Source organism: Parasteatoda tepidariorum, chromosome 12 (genome assembly GCF_982258835.1).
Source record: "Parasteatoda tepidariorum strain Cologne lab strain chromosome 12, Ptep-v5.0, whole genome shotgun sequence".
Classification (NCBI taxonomy): Eukaryota; Metazoa; Arthropoda; class Arachnida; order Araneae; family Theridiidae; genus Parasteatoda; species Parasteatoda tepidariorum.
Window position 1 is genome coordinate 10,084,342 of NC_141766.1, and position 14,786 is coordinate 10,099,127.

General features: G+C 27.0%; 1 protein-coding gene across 5 annotated transcripts in view; it reads left to right on the plus strand.

Moving 5' to 3' along the window:
* LOC107452633 (sodium/calcium exchanger 3) overlaps window positions 1-14,786 on the plus strand; it is a 257,682-nt gene that overhangs the window by 57,554 nt on the left and 185,342 nt on the right. For 4 of the 5 annotated variants that reach the window (XM_016069177.4, XM_016069197.4, XM_016069183.4 and 1 more), the window contains exon 2: window positions 5,524-5,637. The exons of the other annotated variant lie outside the window; for it this stretch is intronic. The gene's annotated coding sequence lies outside the window, so the exon portion shown is untranslated. The remainder of the gene's footprint in view (window positions 1-5,523; window positions 5,638-14,786) is intronic. 5 annotated transcript variants of the gene reach the window in all.

The following is a 14,786-nucleotide window of genomic DNA, read 5'->3' on the forward strand; positions in this document are numbered from 1 at the left end:
ATCTAGGGATTATTGGGTATAATAGATTATGTTTTAAGAAAATACAGTTGATTTAAGCAGAATTTGTAACTTTTTGTCAAAGGAGAATATTTTCTTATATTTTAACTAGAAATAGAGCTGGATTTTAAAATTCTGAAATTGCTGCTTTTACGTCAGATAAGTTTGTTAATAAGATCATAGAGGATTTTATTCGGAATTTACTCATCAGGATAAGATTATGTAATGACAAAAATTTTGCATCGAGTTGTTATTTATTTATTTATGTATTTTGGTTAATACTGTTGAAGTATCTTAGGATATAATGCATTTTGTTTTAAGAAAATAAAGTGGATTTAAGCGAAGCATTTAATTTCTGCAAAAAAAGAATATTCTCTTATATTGGAGTCTCAAATTGAGTTAAATTTCTAAATGCAGATTAGTTGCGTCAGATTAGTTTGTTAATAGCATCATAGAAGATTTTAATCGGAAGTTATTCATCAGGATAAGCTTATGAAATGGTGACGATTTTGTATCGGGTAGTTATGTTTTTATTAATCTTGTTGAGTGATCTTTTGGTATAATGGATTTTGTTTTAAGAAAATATAGTGGGTATTAGCGCGAGCTTGTCATTTTTTGTGAAAGGGTAATATTTTGCTATATCAGTGTCTAAAATAGAGTTAAATTTGTAAACTAATATTTTTTTTGAAAGTTTTACGGATAAAAATTCTCATCTTAGAGTCAGGATGTCTATAAAGTACCAATTCTAATTCATTTTTTTCTTAAACTTTTGTAGTATTTATGTTTTATTTGCAGCATTTATTTAGTTTCACTATTCTTGCTTCATTTTTCATACAACTTATGTGTCATTTTCCAAACAGCATTTTTTGTTAAGTAATGAAGTAAATGCCTTATAATTAAAGTCAGAAATAAAGTTAAATGTCTAGTAAACTACTCCAGTTCTGAATTTTACAAATTTTGTACTTAAGTTCTGTAATTTTTTAATTAGAGTTTCACAGATTAGTTTGACTATAACGAAACAGATTAGAATAAAGAGTAACAGAGTGGGAGAATGTAGTAGTAAGAAAAAATTATTGTAGAGCTAAGTTTTACTTGTCCATGGAAACTTAGTGGAAGAGTAACAGCAACTTAACAGTCAACAAATAAAGTTAACATGTACATGGGAACTTAGTGGATGAGTAACAGGGAGGAAAAAGAAGCTGCAAGTCATTTTACTTCGACATGTTTAATTGAAAAGAAGATATTCAGATAAAACTGAAATAAGAAATTTTATTTTATAATAAAAAATCTTATAAACAATGGATTTAAAACAATTATGCTAGTAACAGAAGGGAAAGTTAAAAAAACCATTTTTAGCTTGTTAAAGCTTTGTTTTCTTAGAATAGAGTAAATTACAATGTCAATTTTTAAAAGTAGAAAATCCAGGGAATCATGGAATTCATTTTCCCTCCCCAACTCAACAGAAATAATTTAATTCAATAATTATGAAAATAGTGCGGAAAAATTCCTGGAAGAGCATTAAAATGTTTGAATTTTTTCTCAAAAGTAATTTTAAAACTGCTTATTAGATAAACTGAGCTGTATATAAAAATGTAACTCAATTTTAATATCTAGATAAATTAAAATTATTTTAATTAATAGTTAGTTTTATTACAGTAAAATGAAAGGCAAAGAAGGCTGGGACATAACAATTTAGCCGATACAGGCATAGTTTTTCAAATACTAATTTCTAATAATATGCATAGACTGAAAAATACAGTAAAGTAATTTTAAAGCTTAAAAATATTATTTTGAATTTCATTTCCGTAATTAGAATTACTTAAGCCGATGGGACATCAAAAGTGCAAGTGACCCGTATATGTTATCCGTATTACACAAGTAAAAGTTTTCTTATTAATATATATGAAAATATTTTCTGTATTTCTTTTACATTCATTAAATACTTTTTAAAAACATTTTCAATTTTTAAACAAATATATTCGTATTTAAAATAAAAAATAGCAAGCATGAATTTTTTTCCTATTCCCTTTTTTTCAATAAAGAATTGAGGATAATTTATTATGTATCCCTAATTCAAATGTGCATAATGATTTTACTGTTTTTACAATTAATCTCTAAATCAAGACATTAACCTTTTGAAATAAAAAAATACCAATAGAGATTACAGTATATATTTTAAAATTTTTATGCGAAGAATTTTTTGTTTAAAAACATACAAAAAATAACGAATAATCGATGTAATTTTTTTATCTACAGCGCCGTATATCTTCATCAAAACTGAGAATACTTGTTCTAAGATTTCCTGTTTGGCGAAGAAAAATGTTGAAAACTACGCCAATCTGAGAATTCTTTGATTGAAGACAAATGCAAATTTCAACCCATTGTTCTTCATCTGATAGAATGAATAGCTTCATTTCGTGCTGCGTTTTCCGCATAAAAATGCTATTTTGGAAAATGAGATAGGCTAAGTTTTCTCGCTCTGTAATCAACTTTTGAAAACGCAAGCTCACGGTTTCCCAAGTTTCCCACTTCAATTTTTATTCAAATGACTTCCAATATGTTTACGCAATTTTTCATTGAATAAATCTATTTCAATTCTTAATCTCAAAAAAATGAAATGCACAGTTACACAAAATAAATAAAGTACCGAAAGAATATTCTGTATCATATCTTTTAAGATAAATTATTGAGGAAACTTATATGAATAATATTTTAAATTTGTTCCAAATAAAAATAAATCCCTTAAATTTTTAGATTTATATTCCTCGTCTTTGTTTACGATTTCAATATTATTTTAAATCGGTTTCTTTTAATTTTTATTCAATATCTTAGTGCAAATATTTTAAGGAAAGGATTTTTCCAGTCAGATTTTTGGAGGTTTAGCCAATCGAGCCGTAGTTTAACTAGCAGTTACATCATGAAGAAGCCAGACACAATTGGTATACCCCTTCTTTTATATAGGGATTTTGAAAGGGAATGGGTTGCAATATCTTCCCTAACCTTTTCGAACGACCTCTAAAAGGGAAAATTTAACTGTCTAGATTCGTTTTAACAGTCATTAAGACATAAGGCATTTTTGCGATTTCCTCCATGAGTATATTTCCGAGGTAATTAGCCATTAACTTCAGAAAATAATCTTTTAATTGAAATATTGACTTTTTATGACTTGTTTTGAAATGTTCCTTTCTTCGTCCTAAAATTAATAAGCGAAATCTTAAGCTATGAATAATACAGAAAAACTCGTATGAGACATTCACAGATCTCATATCACTCATTTGGTGAAACAATGATGTAACTGCAAAATCGTCACGTAATTGCTGTTACGTCATTGTTTCACTAAATGAGCGATGTATAGAATACTCGATTCCCGCTAAAATATCGAAAGAGATGTTAAAAAAATAATAAAAAATTAAATAAATAAATAAATAAAATATTAATCCGAATTTATCCTTTTTTGCCATTGGTTGCTGTTTTTCAAATGAAAAATAATATTTTTTATATCGCTCATTTGGTGAAACAATGACGTAGCTTGATTTTGCAATTACGTCATTGTTTCACCAAATGAGTGATTAGTACTCTCTTTAAAGTTAAAAAATGACTGAAAGTTCAGAATTTAAGCGTATTTTTAAATTAAAAAATGTTAATTTAATTTTTTACTATGCATTCAAGTCATGCGCACACTGCAGGGTAATGGAATACTTGTGAAATTTAGCATATTTACATAGCATTCCGCATGTTTATTATTCTACTCTGCGCAGTAACAGCACAAACTCGTCATCTACAGTGAATGCACAAAACATAAACGTGTGCAATGCAATGTGAAAAATCTAAGTATTTTGTGTTAAACAAAGTTAATGTAATGAAAGAAATCAACTCGCGTTTGCTCAATCGTTGTTCAAAAGTTAGGAATTACTATGAAATAGATTTGAACGATTATTTTACTATATTAATTCACTTTTTTCTCGAATTTATTATTTCTAGTTATTTTTTCTCGAGTACTCAAAAATTATTTAAAATTGAGAAATTTTTTTAAAATTTAGTTTTTAATGCTTAGTTGCACAGAATACTAAATATTACTGTTTCGTTCATATTATTGTAATCTACGTATTGATTCATATTATATTAATCTAACGTACTTATCTTTTTTCACATACTTAAAAATTGTAAATAAATTCAGAAATTTTTTAAATTTATTTTTAATATTTAGTAATACTAATATAATAACTAAATATCATGATTTTGCACATAATATAATAGTCTAAAAACTCAACACTAATTAAATTACTAAAAATTCAATCGTTTAATTATTTTTTAACCATTTTACTTTATTTATATTGTTCTTTAATAGCATGTGTATATTTTAAATTAATTAAACAATTGTTTTACTTTCTATTAATTTTAAATTTTCTTAATATTTTGGGTCACATAAAGTAGTTTTTTCAAATTTTTTTCTCTAAAAGCTAAAGTAGTGGGCGATAAAAAATAAACATATCCTTTATTCTTCAGTAGCTACAACTAGTAATACCTAGTTAGAGGTCTCAAGGGTAATTATCATTATAATATGCATTGTTGATATATTTCGTATCTAGGCGACCCTTTAGCTATTATAGCAGGGGAGTTAAGGACTATTTTGTTCAACTAAGTAATAAAAATATTTTCTTATTAAGAAATAATTGCATCAGTATTTAAGAGCAGGTCAAATGAAATTGTATATTGATTTTTTTCTTAGAACTGAAATGCACTAATCACCACAGTAAGATATGTTTTACGCATTACAGTAGAATGCATATTTGAGTGACAGATGAATTTCTGGATTATTCTATTCAAAGTTTAACCATTCGACGCATAATTTTTATTAAATTTGTTTTTCATACTTTTTTCATTATTTTGTATTATTTTAAGACAAAATAAGTGAAAAATATTATATTTAGCATTTTAATAATGTATGGTTATGAAATACAGTTTTAAACACTGATCTCTTTTTCTACGTTAAGGGTAAAATCTTATGAACTAAGCTCACTTCCAAATGAAAATTTTTCAAATTTGCATTTATTTGAAAATATCCAAGAGAAACAGTTATTCCTCTTTCTATATTAAACTATTCAACTAAGTAAATTATAATTCAAATATCGAAAAGAATAATAATTACAATTTATTTAGATACAATTGAGCTTAAATTAAGTTGAAAATTGTATGATACTTACAATAACAAACGATAGTTCATAAGTTATTTATTTATTTGCTTTTATCTAAGGAAGATGAAGTGAATCTTGTCCAAAATTTCCGAGACTTTTATATTATATTTTTTATCTCCACAGATCTTTTGAACTATGAAATAGAAGAATAAAATATTTCTTTTTGCATTAAAACATAAAAATATATTATTAATTCAAAATTTTGAAAAAGGCAATTGTTAAAATTTATTTCATAATCATCTTGCTTAGATTAAGTTAATAATATTATACCTACAACAACAAACGAAAGTAAATAAATTATTTAACTTTTTTTTTTGCTTTTCTGATACAGAAGGATATCTAACGAAGCTGAAAGGGGATCCGCCCGAAATCTCGAGACCTTATCACTTATTTTTCATCTTCGCTGATCATTTAAACAACAAAATAGTAGAATACGTCTAGAGAAGTAAGTAAAATATTTATTTATACTTTATTTATCACAGACTAAATTCAGGCAAAATCGTTCTTTTGGGTAAGTCTTCAGAATTTAAATTTATATTTAAGACAAATACTATAAAATACATGTAAAAGTAAGTACCCTTCCCATGTGTTTTGATTATGTTCTGTTATTCATTGTTTTTATTATCGTTTAGAATATATGTTTCCCAGCTTTTAACTGAACAAATGGCTGTTAAGAAATGGACGAATTTCAAATCAGTGATTTTCGTTCACCTCTGTTCAAGTTCTCTTAACAGTTAGAAAATACTTCAAAACTATCTTTTACTAAGAAATAATAGAAATCTTCCTCTTTTAATGATGAGATTGATGGTTTTTAAGATATATGTTACTCTTTCTGCTTTTTTTTTATGGATTTTTGTTAAATTTTAATATAAAAGATTTCAAATATATGGCGAATCGATTCAAAAAGTTTAGCAAACTTTTATTCTATATTAAATTTCAAGTCTTAAGCGAATGATTATTCAAAAATGTGTTTCAAATAAGCCTTCGTCTGACATATAAAATGTTTTATCAAAAAAATTTTTATTCGAATTGCGGGTCAAGCATATGTCAATGAAAAAGTCAAATAAGAGGTGTTTTTGAATAAGTATCACTTGACCTATGTTCTCTGGCAAAATTACTTGAATAACTATTGTTGAGTTGAAAAAATATTCATCCTGAACATTTCAGCTGCATTATTATTTCATATTAATCAAAATAATTTTAAAGCTGAGTTAATAAATTGTTCCTATGGGTCACGCTTATACAAGGCAAGGAATTTTCGTATAATTTGGAGAGTGTGCCGTTAATTTATAGGGCAAGTTACCTTCTTAGAGTTAAAAGTTTGCAATTGTAACGAGCTGCAAAAAAATTTGCATAGTTAAAAGTTAATTTAGAACATTATATAAAGCTTCCTTAGTCAGTTTGGGAGTGCACATCTATTTCGATAACAGCCTAAGGCAAAGAGTACAAACGTTCCAGGTTCAAACCCAGGCAATGCCGAAGAGAATATCTCTCATTATCTCTCTACATTGGTGAAAATGTAACTTTCTCACTCCGTGAGAGATGACAGCGCAACACCATTTTGCTTCGTTTCAAGGTTCACCTTAATACAACAAACGCTATGGTAAGCTTTTACAAACATAATGTGAAACTGCGGTCAATAAAAGTTTTAAAAAAAAATATACGCATAGACCTAAATCTTACGGCCAATGAGTGGAACAATTTTTGATGGTCATTGACCATAATCTAGCAGTGAACTTTTTTAGACTATACCAATGTTTTTTTTATTGTCCATAATAAACTTCTTTACGTTACGTTTTTAAATATTTTAGATATTTATTCAACATTAATTTTGTATTATGCGATAGAGTTTATTACCTATTCATTTCATGTAAATATATATATTGCTTATCTCACATTGATTTAATAGAAATTAACGATAAAAATACATATAATTTTAAAATTGTTCATTAAATTTAATAAAACAAAATACGATATAAATTTTGATTAAAAATGATTTAAAAAATATGTATTCACTATTAAATGATGTTAAAATATTTTTGATATTTAATATTATATCGATTTTCATTAAACTCGTTTCTATTTGTTTCAAATAAGAATTATGGAAAATATTTGCTAAGTGATAATATTATCATAATGAGAAGATGAGTTTTAGACTGTATGGAAAAATCAAGAACCTTTTAACAAAACAAATTTATTCGTTGAAAACCACTTAACTGAAATGAATAGTAAAACGACCTAATGCTTTATTGTTGAACGAGTTTTTAAACATAAACTTGACAATAATTGCAGAGCAAGTAAGGAAACCAAAGATTGAAAGAAAAATTGACAAAGACAAAGAAAAATGTCAAAACACAACAATGTAAAGCTAAGTCCTTATCGGAAATTAAGAGAAACGTTTGACAAGTATAGAATACCTCTTGAGGAACTATCGAAAATAGTTTGGGTTATGTCAATATATCGATACGTTATTGATTTTTAATGTCATTTCCTTTACTAACTTGTTTGTACATAACTTGTCAGGAAATTTTATATTTTTCAATATTATTTCTATAATATCAAAATTTACAGACATTTTTAATTCTAGAAAAATTATTTTTCTCCTTACGATGCCCCAGAAGATTGAGCCGAGAAAATTTTATAATAGATATATATATATATTCAGTTTTAAGAAAAATGGAATTTATTAAAAAAAACTTAAATTATAGCGATTATACTCCAAATTGTTAAAAAATGTGTTATAACTCATCATCAGTGAACAACAACACATACTTTTTGAATAAAGATGTGTTGGGTTTTAGCAATGTGGCAAACAGTAAAAGCTGTAGACCCATGTTGCTATTGGCTGGAAAATGAATATTATATACATGTATATATAGGATCTTACAGTTTGTTTTTTATTTCGAAATACCTCTGTCGAAAAGGAATGCATCCCGAAGAGAACCTTTCCATTTATTTCTTCAAGTTTTTATTGCATTTCAAACGTTTCTCTCTTTAAATAAAACCTTTTTTTAAAATATAGCAAATTATTTGAAAAAAAATTTATGAGCATATATTTTAACTATATTAAACGTTTGAAAATAAAGTACATTAAATTATTATTGCAGTTGTTATTATATTTTAATGAAATCTTATAAACGAAAATCTTATGTACTTTTTTCATTCTTATCTCAAACTTTTACAATTAATATGCAAAATAAAAAAACACTAAACAACATGAAGCTAAATTCTTTCACCTCTTTTAGAAAACAAATAGAGTTAAAACTATAAATTAAGAAAAAATTCCTCCCCAAAATACGTTGAACGGCGTTTTATCAAAAAATACTTTTAAGTCTATAAAAATAAAATTAATGTGAGTATTAATTTCAATTTGTAACTTCATTTATTCTCTAAGATCTTTTAATCCATTTATGGCTTACACATTCCTATTAAACTGTTCATGAGTTAATTAATAATATCTCCTAACATAAGCTTCAATTACCTTTTTAAAATATTCCTATTCCGAAATTCAAACACTATTTCCTATGACGCTTTTAATCTGACAACAGATCTTAACAATGTTTTCAGGAATGATAGTTGAGAAAGGAAAAAGATCTCTTAAAGACTCTTTTGTACTTCATATTAAGAATAGATTGGGAAACCGGGATCAATTTCCCGGAAAGTTATCTCATAGAATTCAGGATCCCATCAGGATCTGTGATGCTTCGATGATGTTGAACGGGAGTTCCTTTTTCAAATATTTTTTTTATGATTATTTGAAAAGTTTTTCGCTCCTTTTCTTCCGTTGAAATTTTCCCATTGCGTAATTCTTTTTTAATAAATCATTTCCTTTTGGACTTTTCATTACCATTTTATGATTATTCCCAGATTTTTCTATTCATAGAAAGATTGCTATAGAAATTCAAGCTTAGAAGTAGAGAATAAAAGGCGAAAAAAACGAAACATCCTGAATAATTTTTCATGTAATGATTGGATTTTTACTTGCAAGGATCAAACTTAATGGTTAAATCAAATATGCTTATTATTTGTGCTATATAGTGTTATTATAATTTGCCAAATATGCTAGTAATTTAAGTTTGTTTTATTTAATACTGCATAATGTGCTTTGACGTCACATTCTGTGATGTCACATCCCCCCCCTAGAAAGATTGCTATAGAAATTCAAGCTTAGAAGTAGAGAATAAAAGGCAAAAAAAACGAAACATCCTGAATAATTTTTCATGTAATTATTGGATTTTTACTTGCAAGGATCAAACTTAATGGTTAAATCAAATATGCTAATTATTTGTGCTATATAGTGTTATTATGATTTGTCAAATATGCTAGTAATTTAAGTTTGTTTTATTTAATGCTGCATTATGCGCTTTGACATCACATTCTGTGACGTCACATTCCCCCCCCCCCTAGGAAAGATTGCTATAGAAATTCAAGCTTAGAAGTCGAAAATGAAAGGAGAAAGAAAACGAAGCATCCTAAATAATTTTTCATCTAATGATTGGATTTTTACTTACTAGGATCAAACTTACTGGTTAAATCAAATATGCTAATCATTTGTGATATATAGTGTTATTATAATTTGTCAAATATGCTAGTAATTCAAGTTACGAAATCAGACACAAAAACGTGTTTTTTCTGAATAAACATACTTTTTTTTCTCATCTGATTATGATTTATAACCCCCAGAATATAGAGGTAGCGTCAGTCTGGGAAATGCTCCAGTAGTTTGAAGACGAAAGCGTTTCTAAGTTCCTTCTTAATGTTAACTTTACTTTTAGCGTATTTCGCTATTATCTCGATAATTTTTAATACGAATTGATAAAAAAAGGACATAATTATAAAATTTATTTTTCCAAGGAAAATTACATGCAAAAAAACTATATTGTACTATTTATTTGATATTTTTTTAGTATTTTATACAAAAAAATTGAATGGGAGGATGTACAAACTTTAATTTTAAAGAATGTAGCTTTCTGTAGCAAATTTTAAATTTGAATGCAATTGGTTAGCAAGAAATCAAATTTTAAATATTTAGCTTTCTTAAAATACTATTTCTCAGGAAATAGTTGATAGATTTTACTTGATCGATATATTGCTACATAAAAATATGTTGCCATTTTTACATTCTATAAAATAATGTCAAAATTTGTATCATTTACTTTGAGATTTAATGGCATAATTTTATGTAAGACAGACAATTGAAAATATGCCAATAAAGTTTGATTAGAGAATCGCACTATTTGAGAAATTTCGATATAATGAGAATGATATGAATTCTGCTCCGGTCTCGCAACGATGACAATAATGACGTAAAATATCCTCAGTGATAGGCGGATAAGTTGTTAGAGTTCCCTTAGCCGTCGGGCTAACTGTAGAAGATTTCTGAGATTTTCCCATCCATGCAACACGAATACGGGTTAGTTCTATTAATAAAGTCCTCCTCGAAGGCTATCCCAATAATTAATCCTGGTTTTTCCATGTCTCCTGGGTTTAGTTAAAAATTAGAAGGAACATTATTACATTAATTGAACATTGATAGCCGTAAACTGAACATTAATAGTCGTAAACTCAGATTGAACATTAATAGTCGTAAACTCAGAATTGGGTCAGCTGTTGAACGCCTGTTATAATATAAAATAAGAACTTGGAGTCCATGCAGGACTAAATTTAGACAGTCTGTGCAAACATGGAAATTGTTGTGTAAAAAGCGTCAAGCTAATCGGATCAAGAGATGTAAGATACTCAGCACTGGTATTGTTCATGAAAACGCTCACCAGATTGTGATTTCAAGAAAAATTCTGCTGCAGTTGTTTCTCTGGGAGCTATTTAATCATGTAATCTACAGTCCCTATCTCGCTGTCAAAGGCTTTCAATTGATCTTGAACCTGAAGAAATTTCTGTTCGAGTTCATTTTCTCACAGAAAAAAAAACTCTCAGTCAGCTGTAACATTCTAACTCTTCTCGCCGATGGCAGTATTCTATGATAGTGGAATACAACTGTTGCAAGTTTGGTGACTTTTACAAAGAGAAGTAACTGATATATTGCTGCATCTCCAGTTATAAAATTTTTCTTTTAATTAGGTTTTGTTTCTTTCATTGGCTGAGGTACATAATTCTCTTCCCACAACAGAATCCTGAGCTATTTTTTTTTCTATCTCGTTCAAAACTAACTAACTTCCAAAACTAATCACACAAAATTTTCCAGATATATCTGAAAGACAGATGTTTAAATTTCGGCATTGAATTCTCAAACCAAACATTAAAAACAAATTTTAAATGGTCTCAAAGTAAATAATTAAGCTTATTTTAACACAATTATTTTTTCTCATATTTTAACAATTTACTACCTCTTATAGATAGTAGTGTTCTAAAATAAAAATAATATTTCTTATCCGCAATTTTCTCAAACCAAACATTAAAAACCTATTTTAAGTGGTCTGTAATCAAAATATGCAACTGACTCTCAAAGTAAATAATTAAACTTATTTTAGCACAATTATTTTTTCTCACATTTTAACAATTTACTACCTCTTATAGATATTAGTGTTCTAAAATAAAAATAATATTTCTTTTCCGCAATGAATTCTCAAACCAAACATTAAAAACATATTTTAAGTGGTCTGTTATCAAAATATGCAACTGAATCTCAAAGTAAATAATTAAGCTTATTTTAGCACAATTATTTTTACTCATATTTAAACAATTTACTACCTCTTATAGATAGTAGTGATCTAAAATAAAAATAATATTTCTTATCCGCAATTTTCTCAAACCAAGCATTAAAAACATATTTTAAGTGGTCTGTCATCAAAATATGTAACTGAATCTCAAAGTAAATAATTAAATTTATTTTAGCACAATTATTTTTTCTCATCTTTTAACAATTCACTACCTCTTATAGATATTAGTGTTCTAAAATAAAAATAATATTTCTTTTCCGCAATGAATTCTCAAACCAAACATTAAAAACATATTTTAAGTGGTCTGTTATCAAAATAGGCAACTGAATCTCAAAGTAAATAATTAAGCTTATTTTAGCACACTTATTTTTTCTCATATTTAAACAATTTACTACCTCTTATACACATTAGTGTTCTAAAATAAAAATAATATTTCTTTTCCATGAGGAAAATTTATTGATATATTTTGCAGATAATCCTTAAACATTTTATCATTTTTCGTCTGTCTGTAATATAAGATTTTAATAATTATGAAAGCTATAAGAAATAAGCATTCATTGATTGCATTGCACATAAAAGTAATTACTTTTCATCTATGTTTAGAGTTAATAATTAATTCTTGTAATAATAAATAGTATTATTTTCTCCTTAATTGGTATTTGATACAACCGCAGGCTGTTATATTTTCCTGAAATCCACGTTGCGATGAATATTTTTGTAAAAATAATTAAAGGTAATTTGGAAGCTATAACAAAATCTTTCAGAAGCTTTAATGAAGATGGAAACAGTAAAAATATAACTAGCTAGAATATCGATTGACATTTGATTGAAAATCGATTCCTAATCATTCTTAATTAACAAACTAGATTTTTGACTTTCGCTTTCATAATCATTCTAGCTGACATAAAATTACACAACCGATAAAAAGTAAGGGGTATTTGAGGCGAAATGAGTGAAAAGTTAGAAAAATATATAATCATTTCACCATAAAATTTTGTATATATTCGTAACATACACTATCAAATTATTGAATTAAATATCAAGAAGCTTATCGATGTAATTTTTAAGGAAATCTTTTGTTTAGTTAATAGTTAATAATTGAAACTCAATTTCAAATTTCAAATTAAATGTTTTAACATTTAAAACATAAGTTTCACGATGATGGTTATTTTTGATCTTGGTGCTTTGAAAAACAATTTAATAATATAATACCTATACCATAATTTATACATACAGTGCGCAAAATTAAAATGGACAGCCCTGAATAACTTTTAATCTAATGATCGGATCTTTACGTTCTAGGACTCAATGGTTCGAGAAAAGACCTTAAATATGCAAATTAATTAGTGCAGACGATTTTTTAAGTTACGAAATTGGACAGAAAAACATACTTTCTCTGATTAAACATATATTTTTTTTACGATGGATTCGCGTTTTTGTCTCTAAAACATTGGGGACAGCCGCATTCTGGGAAATATGGTCCCAAACGTTTGATCAGGAGAGCTGACCCATTAATGTTAATTTTATTTTTTACGTATTTCGATTTCTCTCTAGAACATTCTAAGCGAATTGAAAATTTTTTGAACACAATTAAAGAAATATTAATCCAAAGATACTTGCGTGCAATAAATAGCCTTTAGTATATATTTACTATTTTTCACTTTTTTGTTTTGTAATAGTCGAAAAAAAATTAAATTGTGAGGTGTTCAAATTTTTACATGATTTTAAAGAATGTAATTTACATTGTAAGAACGAAATCAGTCGAATAGCTCTTGAGAAATCAAAGATTAAAAAAATCGTGTTTTTAAAATTCAATTTACCCTACCGACTCCCTTTAAAGAAGGCTAAAAAGAGTTAGTGACAGTTTTGGAGCAATTGGAAATAAATGTAAGCCCAGCAACTTATAAATATGTTCAAAATCAAGATGATCATAGAATTTTGCCTGCTATTCTAAAAACATATGTATCGTCACATGAAGGTAGATCGACAAAAAAGGGCAAGACTAACACTTGAGACTACTGAAAATGCAGAAGAAGAAGCATCTTATAGGCCTGGCACTAATACATTATAATTGGTTGCAAAATTTTATATATTTATTTGGAATGTTGAACACAAAACTTCAAACGCAATTTACTTGAATCTATGTTTCTCAAACATGCTGAATCTCTAACTAATACAATTTCAACCGATTTGAGCATTGTTGGTTGCATAATTACACATATTTTATTTGGATTGTTGAACACAAAACTTCAAGTGGAATTTATTCGAAACTATGTCCCTCATACATGCTCCATCACTAATACAATTTCAACCGATTTGCACATTGTTGGTTGCAAAATTTTATATATTTATTTGGATTGATGAGCACGTAACTTAAAACGCAATTAACTCGAAACTATGCTTCTCAAACAGGCTGCATCTCTAACTAGTACAATTTCAACCGATTTACTTCAAATGTTGACACAATGTTCAAAATAAATATAATTTTCGTTACACATAAGGTGTTTTTAATTGAGTTGACTAGTTAAGAGATATAAGCAAAAGTGCATTTTCTTTTTAAGTCATTTTCTGATTTTTTTTAAACACCACCATTTCGTAAAAAAAAACAGTTTTAGAAAATCCTACCTACAACGAAAACTACATTAATGTTCTTCAAAAAATCAAAACGGAATCAAATTTCTTTAAGCTTATGAGTACGGTGGATATTTTAAAAATAAGTTATAAACATTGGATTATGTAAGTGCTAATAATTTAAACTTTTGTATTTGTAATATGATAAAATGGAGATTAAAATCTGTATAATAAAATGAAGAAAAAAATGTATTAAGTTAAGTCGTTTCAAAATTCATTAACAAAATCCTCCTTTTTAACAGGTTTCTATTGTGTTATGTAAAATCAATATTTCTCTATTTTTTTT